The sequence below is a fragment of the Balaenoptera borealis genome (genome assembly GCF_965194805.1).
Source record: "Balaenoptera borealis genome assembly, chromosome: X".
Lineage (NCBI taxonomy): Eukaryota > Metazoa > Chordata > Mammalia > Artiodactyla > Balaenopteridae > Balaenoptera > Balaenoptera borealis.
Window position 1 is genome coordinate 16,204,577 of NC_138881.1, and position 13,644 is coordinate 16,218,220.

Here is a 13,644-nt window from a genome sequence, read left to right on the forward strand (position 1 = left end):
CCACAACTACTGAGCCCACGCTCTAGAGCCCGTGAGCCACAACTACTGAGCCCACGTGCTATAACTACTGAAGCCTGCACACCTAGAGCCCATGCTCTGCAACAAGAGAAGCCACCAAAATGAGAAGCCTGTGCACCACAAGGAAGAGTAGGCCCCGCTCACCACAACTAGGGAAAGCCTGTGCACAGCAACAAAGATCCAGTGCAGCCAAAAATAAATAAATTAAATAAATAAATTTATTTTTTAAAAAATTAAAGTCTTCCAAGGTCCTTGTATTATCCTACAGGAAGCTAAATGTACTGATTATCTTCCAACATTGAAAACTTGAGTAGATGCTGTAATTTCTGTAGTAGTTACTAAAAAACAGAAGTGGGGTATATAATTTCCTAACTAGTGGAGGGGGAGAAATGGTTTTTAGAATTTCAGTCATTTGGAAAGAAGGCAAGAAAGGGGAGAAAAAGAAACAAAGAATGGTGAGGAAAAATAGAAGATGGTGGGTTTAAACACACATACAAATCAATGATTCATTAAATATAAATGGACTAAATGATTCAATTAAAAGGCAAAGATTATAAGACTGAAAAAAATACAAAATGCAACTATATGCTATTTACAAGGACACAACTAGAACAATGATACAGAAAGTTTGAAAATAAAAGGATGGAAAAGATATGCAATGCAGATACTAATCAAAAGAATATTAATGTGTTTATACTAATATCAAACAAATTATACTTTAAAGCAAAAAGCATTACCTATAAATAAAATGGTTCATTCATAAAAGGTTTAATTCTATAAGAAGACTAAACAAACTTACACATGAATGCAACTAATAATATAGCCTCGAAATACACAAAGCAATATTTTTGACAGAATACAAGGAGAGATAGAACAAATTCACAATCATATTGAGAGATATTCACACATGTCTATCAACAATTGATAAAATTCAAAGAAAGACACTAAGGATATAGAATATTTGAATGGCACATTCAACCAATCTGACTTAAAGACCATACATGAACCTTCCAGAGTACATAACCTTTTCAAGTACACACAGAATATTTATGAAAGCCAACCAGGCCATAAAAGAAGTCTCACAAACATTTTACAGATTTAGAAAAAAGGAGTATGTTCTCTGACCACAACACAATTAAGCTATAATAAAAAGTTAAACTATTATTTAACAAATAACTTTTGGGTCAAAGAAGACCTAACATATATTAGAAAATATCTGACTGGGTCAATAATAAAAACATTATATCTCAAAACATGTGGGATAGAGCTAAAGATCTTTAGAGTGAAATTTCTATTTTAAATGCACATATTTAAAAAAAGAGAAAGACTTAAAATTAATGAGTTAAGCACCTTCTTAAGAAGTTTGAAAAAGAACAGCAAAATAAACCTAAAGAAGAAGAAAGGAAATAATAAAAATAAAAGATAAAATGACATAAAAAGACACAAAGGTTATTAACAAAGCCAAGGCTGCCCTTTGGAAAGACAATTCTGGCAAAATTAAGAGAAGGGGAGGTGGGAGGGAGGGAAAGAGAGGGAAGAAAAGAGAGAGAAGTGTAAGCGGATAACCAACAGAAAAAATTTAAAAAGCAACATAACTGAAAATGTTATAAACATAAAAGGTAAAAGGATCTTAGGAAGAACTTTATTCAATCATTTTGAAAATCTAGATAAAAATGGGCAAATCTCTAGGAAAAAAATATAACTTACCAAGAAGGAATCAAGAAGAAATAATAAACCTGAAGAGACACATAATTAAAAGGTCTAGGGGGGCTTTCCTGGTGGCACAGTGGTTAAGAATCCGCCTGCCAATGCAGGGGACACGGGTTTGAGCCCTGCTCCAGGAAGATCCCACATGCCATGGAGCAACTAAGCCCGTGCGCTGCAACTACTGAGCCTGCGCTCTGGAGCCTGCGAGCCACAATTACTGAGCCCGTGCGCCACAACTACTGAAGCCCGCGCGCCTAGAGCCCATGCTCCGCAACAAGAGAAGCCACCGCAATGAGAAGCCCGTGCACAGCAACAAAGAGTAACCCTCCCTCCCCGCAACTAGAGAAAGCCCGCACGCAGCAACGAAGACCCAACGCAGCCAAAAAATAAAAATAAAACATAAAATAAGTTAAAAAAAAAAAAAAAAAAAAGGTCTAGGGGACTTCCCTGGTGGCACAGTGGTTAAGAATCCACCTACCAATGCTGGGGACACAGGTTTGAGCCCTGGTCCGGGAAGATCCCACATGCCGTGGAGCAACTAAGCCGATGTGCCACAACTACTGAGCCTGTGCTCTAAAGCCAGCGAGCCACAACTACTGAGCCCTCGAGCCACAACTACTGGAGCCCATGCTCCGCAACAAGAGGAGCCACCGCAACGAGAAGCCCGAGCACCACAAGGAAGAGTAGCCCCCGCTCGCCGTAACTAGAGAAAGCCCGTGTGCAGCAATGAAGACTCAACGCAGCCAAAAATTAATTAATTAATTAATTATTTTTAAAAAGAGGCATGATATTAAAAAAAAAGGTCTCAAAATTTTCCCCACAAAGAAACCTCCAGCCCCAGATGCTTTCACAGGAATTCCAACCTCACAAAATCTCAAAGGATAGAGAAAAAGGGCACAGCCTAACTTACTCTTATCAGGCTAGAAGAACCCTGGTGCCAAAACCTGACAAGGAAAGTCCTCACATTTTTATCTATTTTATAAATCAATTTAAGACTATTTACAGAATTCTCTGGAATGCTTACAAAACTGTCTAGCAGCAATTTCAAATCTTGTAAATTGGGGTAATTTGAAGAAATATAGGACAAAAGGAACCATTCCAAACTTCAGCAACAAAATTTTTTGAAGATAAAATCACCAAGAACTAAAGCCAGCCAACAATGCTGTAGTAGGAGAAATGGCATCCCATACGCCCCACCAAAAAAAAAAAAAGTCCTAAAGAGGACAGAAACTGGGTTAACTGTTAGGTGATGAATATGAACTCCAAAATGGCAGCTTTGGGTATCATTTGTCACAGTACAAAGTAAAGTTAATGGTGAACTATATGGCATGATGGTAATTTGAAGCTTTTGTGTCTCTAAAAGAAGCAAATGGAAGGAAAATCATTTGTTTGGTCTTTACAGTGCAAAATGACTTTCTTAATAAGCATCAAGTGCTTTCTAATGCAGGGGGGAAAAGGCTTTATTCAATAAAACAAGTGAATCAATATCAGATATGTTAAGATTAGAAATAAATTATGCACTTAAAGTAAACAAATATTCACAAAACCTTGTGAAAGGTGTTATATTTTTCCACTCCCTCACTCATCTCCAAATTTCTCTACTGTCCTACCCTCAGTCTATCCTCTTGATTAGCCACGTGTGAATTACCCAAGGCAAAGTGAAAGCCTACTTTCTCTCTGCCCTCACTCTTCAGGCTCCTCCCCCAATGCTCACAGTAAATATGTTCACACACACACACACACACACACACACACACACACACACACACACACACACAGAAACAGCATAGGGTATAAGAGCATGCATGAGAGAGTCATCTGCCTGCTTTTGAATCCAAGCTCCACCATTTACCGTGTTAAGCTTGGCCTGTTCCTTAACCTCTCTGGACCTCAATTTTTCATCTGAAAAAAATGGAGGTAATGATAGGATCTACCTCACAGCATTCTGTAGGGATGAAATGAGGTAATATAATGAAGGTCTTAGTATAGACAAGAAATGTTAGCTATTACAAGCGTAATTAGAAGACAAATTCATAGTACACTCCAGCACTAAATGTAAATAGATTTCGGAATTATTTCTTGCATTCATTCATCTAGTTTACAAATATTTATTGAAGTTCTATTACATACAAGGTACTATGCTAGGGACTCGATATTACAATAACCAAGACAGATATGTATCCTGTGCTCAAGAGCTCACAGCCACTATTTAGATTCACTAGTCATTGGTACGGCCAAATAAATGGTGATTTTTTTTTTTTTTTTACTTAAAGACACTTTCTGTTCATAGTCCATGAGACTCAACTTGGCCTAAAAACAAAAACAAAGCACCAGAACGCAATATCCTCTCCTATATAGACTTGGTCTCCACCTCACCCCAACCCTGGCAGCATGCAACTCCACCCACAGCAGGCACTCAAAACAGAGTTCTTTTTAATTTAATTTAATTTAATTATTTTTATACAGCAGGTTCTTATTAGTTATCCATTTTATACACATCAGTGTATCCATGTCAATCCCAATTGCCCAATTCATCCCACCACCCCCACCTCCCTGCCACTTTCCCCCCTTGGTGTCCATATGTTTGTTCTCTACATCTGTGTCTCAATTTCTGCCTCACAAAGCGGTTCATCTGTACCATTTTTCTAGTTTCCACATATATGCGTTAATATACAATATTGGTTTTTCTTTCTGACTTACTTCACTCTGCTTGACAGTCTCTAGGTCCATCCACGTCTCTACAAATGACCCAATTTCATTCCTTTTTATGGCTGAGTAATATTCCATTGTATATATGTACCACATCTTCTTTATCCGTTCGTCTGTCGATGGGCATTTAGGTTGCTTCCATGACCTGGCTATTGTAAATAGTGCTGCAATGAACATTGGGGTGCATGTGTCTTTTTGAATTATGATTTTCTCTGGGTATATGTCCAGAAAAAAGATTTTTTAAATTGATTTGGTCTGGAATTTATTGCTGCACAATAACTCTATGACTATGTAGAGGAGAGAAATAGGAGACTCCTTCAAAGCATCCTCAAGGTATTGATCAGCACTGGGGGGATGAGAGCAGGGATGAGGCAGAGCACAGGGTTTGGATCCTTAGGAGATCACATCTGAGAGGAAGTGAGGTAGTAAGGAAAGGGAACCACCCACCAATACTGTGTGCCCTTCACTGCTTTTGTCATCACATCATGCCAAGTCCTGCTTCAAGTCCCCGCTTGCCCATTTACTAGCTATGTGACTCTGCTCAGGTATTTTAACCTTGTTTCTAACAGTAACTTATTAGCATTTACTATAACTATGTGTATTATTTATCATCTAAATTACAATAGGATAATTATAATTTATATTAATTATAATAAATATTTTCATTGGTTACAAGATTTTTATTATTTATACCAGGAAAGTCCCATAAATAATCACTATTTATGAGTCTCAGAGGAAACAGGAAGTCAGTAGTGGCTTCAGAATTTCTATTTAGAAGGGAGTTAGCAGCAGAAATCTGGCTGGGAGGAGGCTTTGGAAGCTGTGGGAGCACCGCACTTCAGGTAAGAGAGAGAATACTTCAATGGTCCATTTCAAAACATGAGAAATGCTGTTGGAGATGGGAAGCCAGTCCAGGGAGATGGAAAGGGGAGAATTATGAAACAAACTCCCAAAGAGTTCTACATAAATGATCATTCTCCTTCCCCAGATTTTACTGCACCATGTAATTTCAAAATCCGTACCCATTACTGAAAGTTATTCAAAAACAATTGGATTACCAAGAAGAAATGGGTCAACAATAGAATCCCCACGGAAAAGAAAATGTCTGAAGAAAAGAAGGCTCCAAGTGGGAGTGAAGAGTTACAAACAAAATAAACAAACAACAAAAACAAAAAGAATACAGTGGTTAAGGGGATGGGGATTTGAAATGAAGGGGGGTAATTTGAAGGAAAAAAAAAACCAAACATGTCTATCATTTCTACATTTTCACACAGAAATAGGCTCACTCACCTGACAGGAAGTTCAGAAGAAAAGATGGAGAAACTGCACAAATCTGAAAATTAAAAAAAAAAAAAAGGAAAGAATTAGATCAATAGAAACCAGGCCTTCTTGGCACCATGATGCTTCAGTACTACAGTCAGCACATTGGCCAAGGCCCCACAGACCCCTTGCTATCTACCAAGGCTTGAATTTGGCAGCAGAGTTACAAAAGATATGGAGGAAGCAAACCGTACTCCTAAGGAACTTATTACAAATTGGAAGACAAGCTCAAAGCCAGCTTGGGGGCTGACCTTGTTAATGTTTTAGTAGCATGTATTACTGCTCAGTCTCAGGTTTCATTAACTGCATCACAGGGGCACTGGACAATGAAGTGATCGGATCTGAGGAGGGGTGGTCTCTTCTAGAGGCCATGCTTCATTAACTATTTCTTCAGTTTTTGTGACTTAACTTCCCTAGAAACTAAACTCCTTGATATCAAGGATTGGGTCATTTTTGTCTCTTGCATCCCCAAAGCCAGAGGCAGAATTCTTTCTCCACAGAGGGGCTAAATAAATAACTCTCTACTGATTGTTAAGTTTGGCTCAGAGTTGGAAGGGGGAGGCGGAGGCATTGGCAATTACCTGAGTGAGGGACAAGGCAGATGCACGCTGGGGAAAGGAAATTGTGTGCCCACCCAGGACAGAGAGCACTGCTGACAACCTGACTTGTATCTTTGAGAATATTCCATCATGCTTCATTTCAAAACCAAAACATCAGTACAGCTATTAGCTCAAAGATGACAGTCACTTCACACTATGATATCTCCTCATGTGAAATACAGACATAAAGATCAAGAGGTGCAAGAGCTTAACAATCTATAGGGTGATCTTGGAACCAAGTGACCTACTCCTGGCTTCAGTCAATGAGCCGTTAAGACAGAAGTTCAATGCTCAAGGAGGATCCAGAATATGAATTCAAAGAGGAAATAAGGAGTCATGGTGAGTTTCTATTGATTATATGCTCTTTAAGAGGTAAAAAGAAGTAGTTCTTAATAAAGCCTAATATGTCAGAAAAACTTCATTAAGCAACGTTTAAAGAAGGCAAAAATGAAAGCCGAGCATGTTGTCCTGTTCTAGGATGAACAAATTACAAACACATGTACCAATATTCAACGTGGAATGAATGTAGGATCAACAACTGAAAAACATTAAAATAATCAAACAAGGAAGCAAATCAACTGTGACTTCGAGTATGGAAATAATTTCACTTCGTATTTGTGCAAATGAGAATTTTCTACATAGGGGTTTTTGATGAAATTTCACAATTCAAGTACATTGTCTCTTCCAAAACCTTATGGATAACCACACTAAAGCATGCTGAGTGGTTCCTGGTAACCAAGTTTATTAATAGACAACATGAGGCTCTCTTTGCTCCCTTGGAACACTTTCAGGTAGAAAAATAGGGCAAGCAACAATGAAATTTGTTTTGCCCACTGAATGAAAAAATTAAAAAGCCTAATAATACCCAAAGCTGGAGAGCATGTGGGGAAATGAACTCTTGTTTACACTGCTGGTGGAAATGTAAACTTTGAGAGAACAGTTTAGCTATGTTTTGAATTTTTAAATGTGCATACCTTTTGATCCAGAAATTCTAATTCTGGAGATTGTCCCTACAGAAATATTGACACACATACACAAAAATATACAAACAAATACTGTCATTGCAGCTTTGTGCAAGGGGGAAAAGCCTAAGTATCCATCAGTAGATGAATAGTTAAAAAATGATGGTCCATCCATATTCTGGAATATTATACAATGCTTAAAAAAATGAAGTTGATCTATATGTGTTGACACATAGAGATTGTCAATACATATAAGTCAAGTGAATACAATCAAATTTCTTAATAATATAGATACTAGGATATGTTAAGAAACAAACAAAGCTATACATATGTATGCTTATTTATATAGTGACAAGTATGGCTGCATACAAAAAAGCCTGGAAGGAAACCCACCAAACCTCCACAGAGAGGCATGTGATGGGGGAAAGGACGAAGCCCAATAGAACACCGGCACATGTTCATGTATTAACTTATACAATTACAGGTATTTCTTCTAGCAAAAGGCATAACAGAGGGAGGCTGGGCCAAACCATCCAGATTCTCCAAACAGAACTCGAAAATCAAGCTCGGAGGGAGGCTAACTAGGAAATGGCATCACTTGCTCAGCTGGATACCGTCTCCCCTGGCCCTGCTCTAACACAATTAGAAAGGCCCCACTGAGAGCACAAAGGCTTCTGGTCTCAGAGCCAAGAAACCAGCTTCCCAGCCAGGGAGCAAGAACTCACCTGAGTAAGCTGTGGAAGAGAATGTCAAAAGCAATGATGTGAAAATGGCTGATGGACACAGACGCCTAAACTTAAAGAACTGTGCATCCGTCGGCCTCTGGATCCCTCTTTGCCACTATGGCCACCGCACGTCCACCGTCCTTTACCTCCGCGAGAAACTGAGCAGGACTCAGGATCTGACCAGGATCAGCACCAGCACTCCAGTAACAAAACAGAGTGCCTGCCAATGTCTGGGCTTCTTACCTCATTGAAAGGAAAAGGCAAGTCACAAAAGGAACCATATTGACTTATGTAAGACATGGCACAGGACAGAGAAGCTTCTCAGAGAAGAACAGCAAACTCACCAATTGCTAGGATTAACTGAAACCTCCCACAATTGCAGACTCCACCAAACCATGACATCAGGAAGGCTGGAAAGGCATCCAACTTCCTCTATTTATCAAGCTGGCTAAAACCCAGGGTAATACCAGCATAACCAGAAAAAAAAAAAAAAAAAAAAGCAAGCAGACTGTACAAGTGGTTTGGGTGGGAAGGAAATGATCTCTGTATGTACTTAGAGCCCTGCTCCAGTGCAGAGGAAGCTCTCAGAGAGGCTGCATCCAAGAATTAGAACTCCTGTGAGGCTGCTCAGAGGCCCTGGGTGCCGACCACAGGGCCCACACATCCTGGAATAATCAGCAAAACAACGGGCAAAGGGCACAGGTAACAGCAGCCCCAGACAGTTTCCCACTGTCCTCCTGGGTAATGTGATGCTGGTCCAAGGAGGAACCAAAACAAGACAAAACAAAACCCAGTGACACGCAGCATCCTGAGGGCTCGGCGCTTCATTTAGAATCTAATGATTAATCACTGGCCCAGACTGAGGGGAAGAGAGTGGCTCACACTTACAGGCAATGACACCAACACCATGGAAGAAAGGACCAGAGGACAAAGGCCTTGATAAATTGAAAATGAAAGTAGAAATAAGCAAGGAGAAGCTTCTCCACACTAGTAGGAAAAGCAAATTGCACAGATGGAGAGAATGGTGAAGGTTAGGCTTGTGGGCATATACAGGAGAAGGTCAGGGATATGCAGGTCTTGGCTGTAGAGTGGTGGGTATGGCCATCGAGGAACAAACAAGAATGGTTCTCAAACCTTGTGGTGGCCCCATTACTGATGGGACCCCGTCTAAAAGGACCTTTACCTGCACAGACTGGTTTGTTCAGTTCTGGATGCCACCATTCAAGAGGAGTTAAATTGTGAGATGGCTCTGAAAGACTTCAAAGATAATTAATTCAACAAAACTTTACCAAATGCCTACTGTGTGCCAAAGAACAGGGCCGCTCTGTTTGGGTGTGCCAAGGGCACTTGGGCAAGAGGACCATTAGAGCCTGAATGCAGATGGCCAGGCTTTCTGGAAGCGCAAATGAACTGGCAGCGGGCTCTGTCACATGCACAGCGGGACCTCCAAGGAAGGGAACCTAACCTGTTGCAGGGAAACGGATCTGGGAGAGTTTCCTCAAGGAGATAACAGTCATGCTGCATCTTAAAGGATGTGCAACGCCCTTTACGTGAAGACATGGGAATGGGCATTCCAAAGAGAGGAAAGTACCTAAACCAAGACACAGAGTCAAAGACTGGCATGGAGGAGGCAGGGCTTAGAATCTGTTTGATGTTGCTAAGGCATAAAAAGCAAATCACAGAATGGCCAGAAGGGACCTGGAGGGAAGGAGCAGACAACCGATGGAACGTATTAAAAATTTAATCTGTAAATAGACTGGGAAAAATCCACATTGCATGTCCAGGTGGAGGTTACGATGGATTATGAATATATCCATGATGTATACAAGGCCCTCTGAGAAAGAACCATTGCAGCGAGGTGGTTTTCATCTCTGCCATGGGCACAAGGTGATGTCTAAAAGGTAGCTTAAACCACAGTCCAAGGGATTTAAATTAACAAGAGGAAGAATGTCCTGATATGGAGCATTGTTCAACTGTAGAAGTGACGAAGAGAGCTTTTGGAATTGCTTTCCAAAACATCTAAGATGACCTCTTGGTCACCCTGGTGAGGCTGCGTCAGAGGTGGAATGAACCAGGCCAGGGAAAGGAGCTGGTGGACCTCTTGCAACTGTTGGTCTGATGCTATTTTTCTGCAGCACTGAACACTTTCTTTTCTCTCCTCCCCTCTCTCCAGTCTTCTCGTTCTCTCTTCCCTTCTACTCTCCTTCATCCCACAGTTTCCCTCTTTTCCTTCCCTCCCCTTACCGAGCTTAAGGCTTCCCAAATGTATCGCAGGGGATAGAATATTGCTGCTTACCTCTGCCCAGAGCTGGAGAAGAGGGTATTAAAGATCACACAGTGAGGGACCCACTTTCGAAGGACCCTGATCAGAAGACCCAACCCTCTGGGTGAGGCTACCACAGGCCTCAACACAACATGGTGGAACGAAAGGTGTTTCAAAACTTAGGGCATGCCGGGACGTCCTTGGTGGCACAGTGGTTAAGAATCTGCCTGCCAATGCAGGGGACACGGGTTCAATCCCTGGTCCGGGAAGATCCCATATGCTGCGGAGCAACTAAGCCCATGTGCCACAACTACTGTGCCTGCGCTCAAGAGCCCACGAGCCACAGCTACTGAAGCCAACATGCCTAGAGCCTGTACTCCGCAACTAGAGAAGCCACCACAATGAGAAGCCCATGCACTGCCGCAACTAGAGGAAGCCCGCGTGCAGCAACGAAGACCGAACACAGCCAAATAAATAAATAAATACACCAATGAATTCTTTCTCAGAGCACTCACTTTCTATTTCACAAAAAGAACACTTATTGGGCTTCCCTTGTGGCACAGTGGTTAAGAATCTGCCTGCCAAGGCAGGCAACGTGGGTTTGGGCCCTGATCTGGGAAGATCCCACATGCCGCGGAGCAACTAAGCCCATGTGCCACAACTACTGAGCCTGTGCTCTAGAGCCTATGCACCACAACTAATGAGCCCATGTGCCACAACTACTGATCCCACGTGCCTAGAGCCCGTGCTCCGCAACAAGAGAAGCCACCTCAATGAGAAGCCGGCACACTGCAACAAAGACCCCACACAGCCATAAATAAATAAATAAATAAATTTTTTTTAAAAAGAACACTTATCTACTTGATTTCTTTAATGACAGTCTTATATTAAGCTGTATTCATACAAAGTTAACCAGAGGTGAACTTTTTTCCTTTTCTATGAAAACATTTCACCAGGAAAACTGAATTTAGATAACCATCACCACGTTAAATCAATCCCAACTGCCAAATCAAAACTACAATGAGGTATCAAGAGATCACTGAAGAAATCAAAGAGGAAATCAAAAAATACCTAGAGACAAATGACAATGAAAACACGATGATCCAAAATGTATGGGATGCAGCAAAAGCAGTTCTAAGAGGGAAGTTTATGGCTATACAAGCCTATCTCAAGAAACTAGAAAAATCTCAAATAAACAATCTAATGCTACACCAAAAGGAACTAGAGAAAGAAGAACAAACAAAACCCAAAGTTAGTAGAAGGAAAGAAATCATAAAGATCAGAGCAGAAATAAATGAAATAGAAACAAAGAAAACAATAGCAAAGGTCAATAAAACTAAAAGTTGGTTCTTTGAGAAAATAAACAAAATTCATAAACCATTAGCCAGACTCATCAAGAAAAAGAGGGAGAGGACTCAAATCAATAAAATTAGAAATGAAAAAGGAGAAGTTACAACAGACACTGCAGAAATACAAAGCATCCTAAGAGACTACTACAAGCAACTCTATGCCAATAAAATGGACAACCTGGAAGAAATGGACAAATTCTTAGAAAGGTATAACCTTCCAAGACTGAACCAGGAAGAAATAGAAAATATGAACAGACCAATCACAAGTAATGAAATTGAAACTGTGATTAAGGATATTCCAACAAACAAAAGTCCAGGACCAGATGGCTTCACAGGTGAATTCTATCAAATATTTAGAGAAGAGCTAACACCCATCCTTCTCAAACTCTTCCAAAAAATTGCAGAGGAAGGAACACTCCCAAACTCATTCTATGAGGCCACCATCACCCTGATACGAAAACCAAACAAAGATACTACAAAAAAAGAAAATTACAGACCAATATCACTGATGAATATAGATGCAAAAATCCTCAACAAAATACTAGCAAACAGGGCTTCCCTGGTGGTGCAGTGGTTGAGAGTCTGCCTGCCAATGCAGGAGACACAGGTTCGAGCCCTGGTCTGGGAAGATCCCACATGCCGCGGAGCAACTAGGCCCATGAGCCACAACTGCTGAGCCTGCGCGTCTGGAGCCTGCGCTCCACAACAAGAGAGGCTGCGATAGTGAGAGGCCCGTGTACTGCAATGAAGAGTGGCCCCCGCTTGCCGCAACTAGAGAAAGCCCTCGCAAAGAAACGAAGACCCAACACAGCCAAAAATAAATAAATAAATAAATAAATAAAATTTAAACAAAAAAAACCTGAGCTTTAAAAAAAAAAAAAAAAATACTAGCAAACAGAATCCAACAACACATTAAAAGAATCATACACCATGATCAAATGGGATTTATCCCAGACATGCAAGGATTCTTCAATATCCGCAAATCAATCAATGTGATACACCATATTAACAAACTGAAGAATAAAAACCATATGATCATCTCAATAGATGCAGAAAAAGCTTATGACAAAATTCAACACCCATTTATGATAAAAACTCTCCAGAAAGTGGGCATAGAGGGAACCTACCTCAACATAATAAAGGCCATATATGACAAACGCACAGCAAACATCATTCTCAATGGTGAAAAACTGAAAGCATTTCCTCTAAGTTCAGGAACAAGACAAGGATGTCCACTCTCACCACTACTATTCAACATAGTTTTGGAAGTCCTAGCCACGGCAATCAGAGAAGAAAAAGAAATAAAAGGAATACAAATTGGAAAGGAGGAAGTAAAACTGTCACTGTTTGCAGATGACATGATACTATACATAGAGAATCCTGAAGATGCCACCAGAAACCTACTAGAGCTAATCAATGAATTTGGTAAAGTTGCAGGATACAAAACTAATGCACAGAAATCTCTTGCATTCCTTTACACTGATGATGAAAAATCTGAAAAAGAAATTAAGGAAACACTCCCATTTACCACTGCAACAAAAAGAATAAAATACCGAGGAATAAACCTACCTAGGGAGACAAAAGACCTGTATGCAGAAAACTATAAGACACTGCTGAAAGAAATTAAAGATGATACCAACAGATGGAGAGATATACCATGTTCTTGGATTGGAAGAATCAATATTGTGAAAATGACTATACTACCCAAAGCAATCTACAGATTCAATGCAATCCCTATCAAATTACCAATGGCATTTTTTACAGAACTGGAACAAAAAATCTTAAAATTTGTATGGAGACACAAAAGACCCCGAATAGCCAAAGCAGTCTTGAGGGGAAAAAAACAGAGCTGGAAGAATCAGACTCCCTGACTTCAGACTATACTACAAAGCTACAGTAATCAAGACAATATGGTACTGGCACAAAAACAGAAACACAGATCAATGGAAGAGGGTAGAAAGCCCAGAGATAAACCCACACACCTATGGTCAA

General features: G+C 40.3%; 1 protein-coding gene and 1 long non-coding RNA gene across 13 annotated transcripts in view; one reads left to right on the plus strand and one right to left on the minus strand.

The window, feature by feature from the left end:
- Nucleotides 1-13,644, minus strand: part of ADGRG2 (adhesion G protein-coupled receptor G2) — a 143,704-nt gene that overhangs the window by 85,831 nt on the left and 44,229 nt on the right. For 9 of the 12 annotated variants that reach the window (XM_082375513.1, XM_082375521.1, XM_082375520.1 and 6 more), the window contains exon 2: nt 5,725-5,767. The exons of 1 other annotated variant lie outside the window; for it this stretch is intronic. The gene's annotated coding sequence lies outside the window, so the exon portion shown is untranslated. 2 more of the 12 variants (XM_082375522.1, XM_082375524.1) reach the window with 2 other exon arrangements.
- LOC309620021 overlaps nt 1-13,644 on the plus strand; it is a 601,726-nt gene that overhangs the window by 48,780 nt on the left and 539,302 nt on the right. The gene's annotated exons all lie outside the window — the stretch shown is intronic.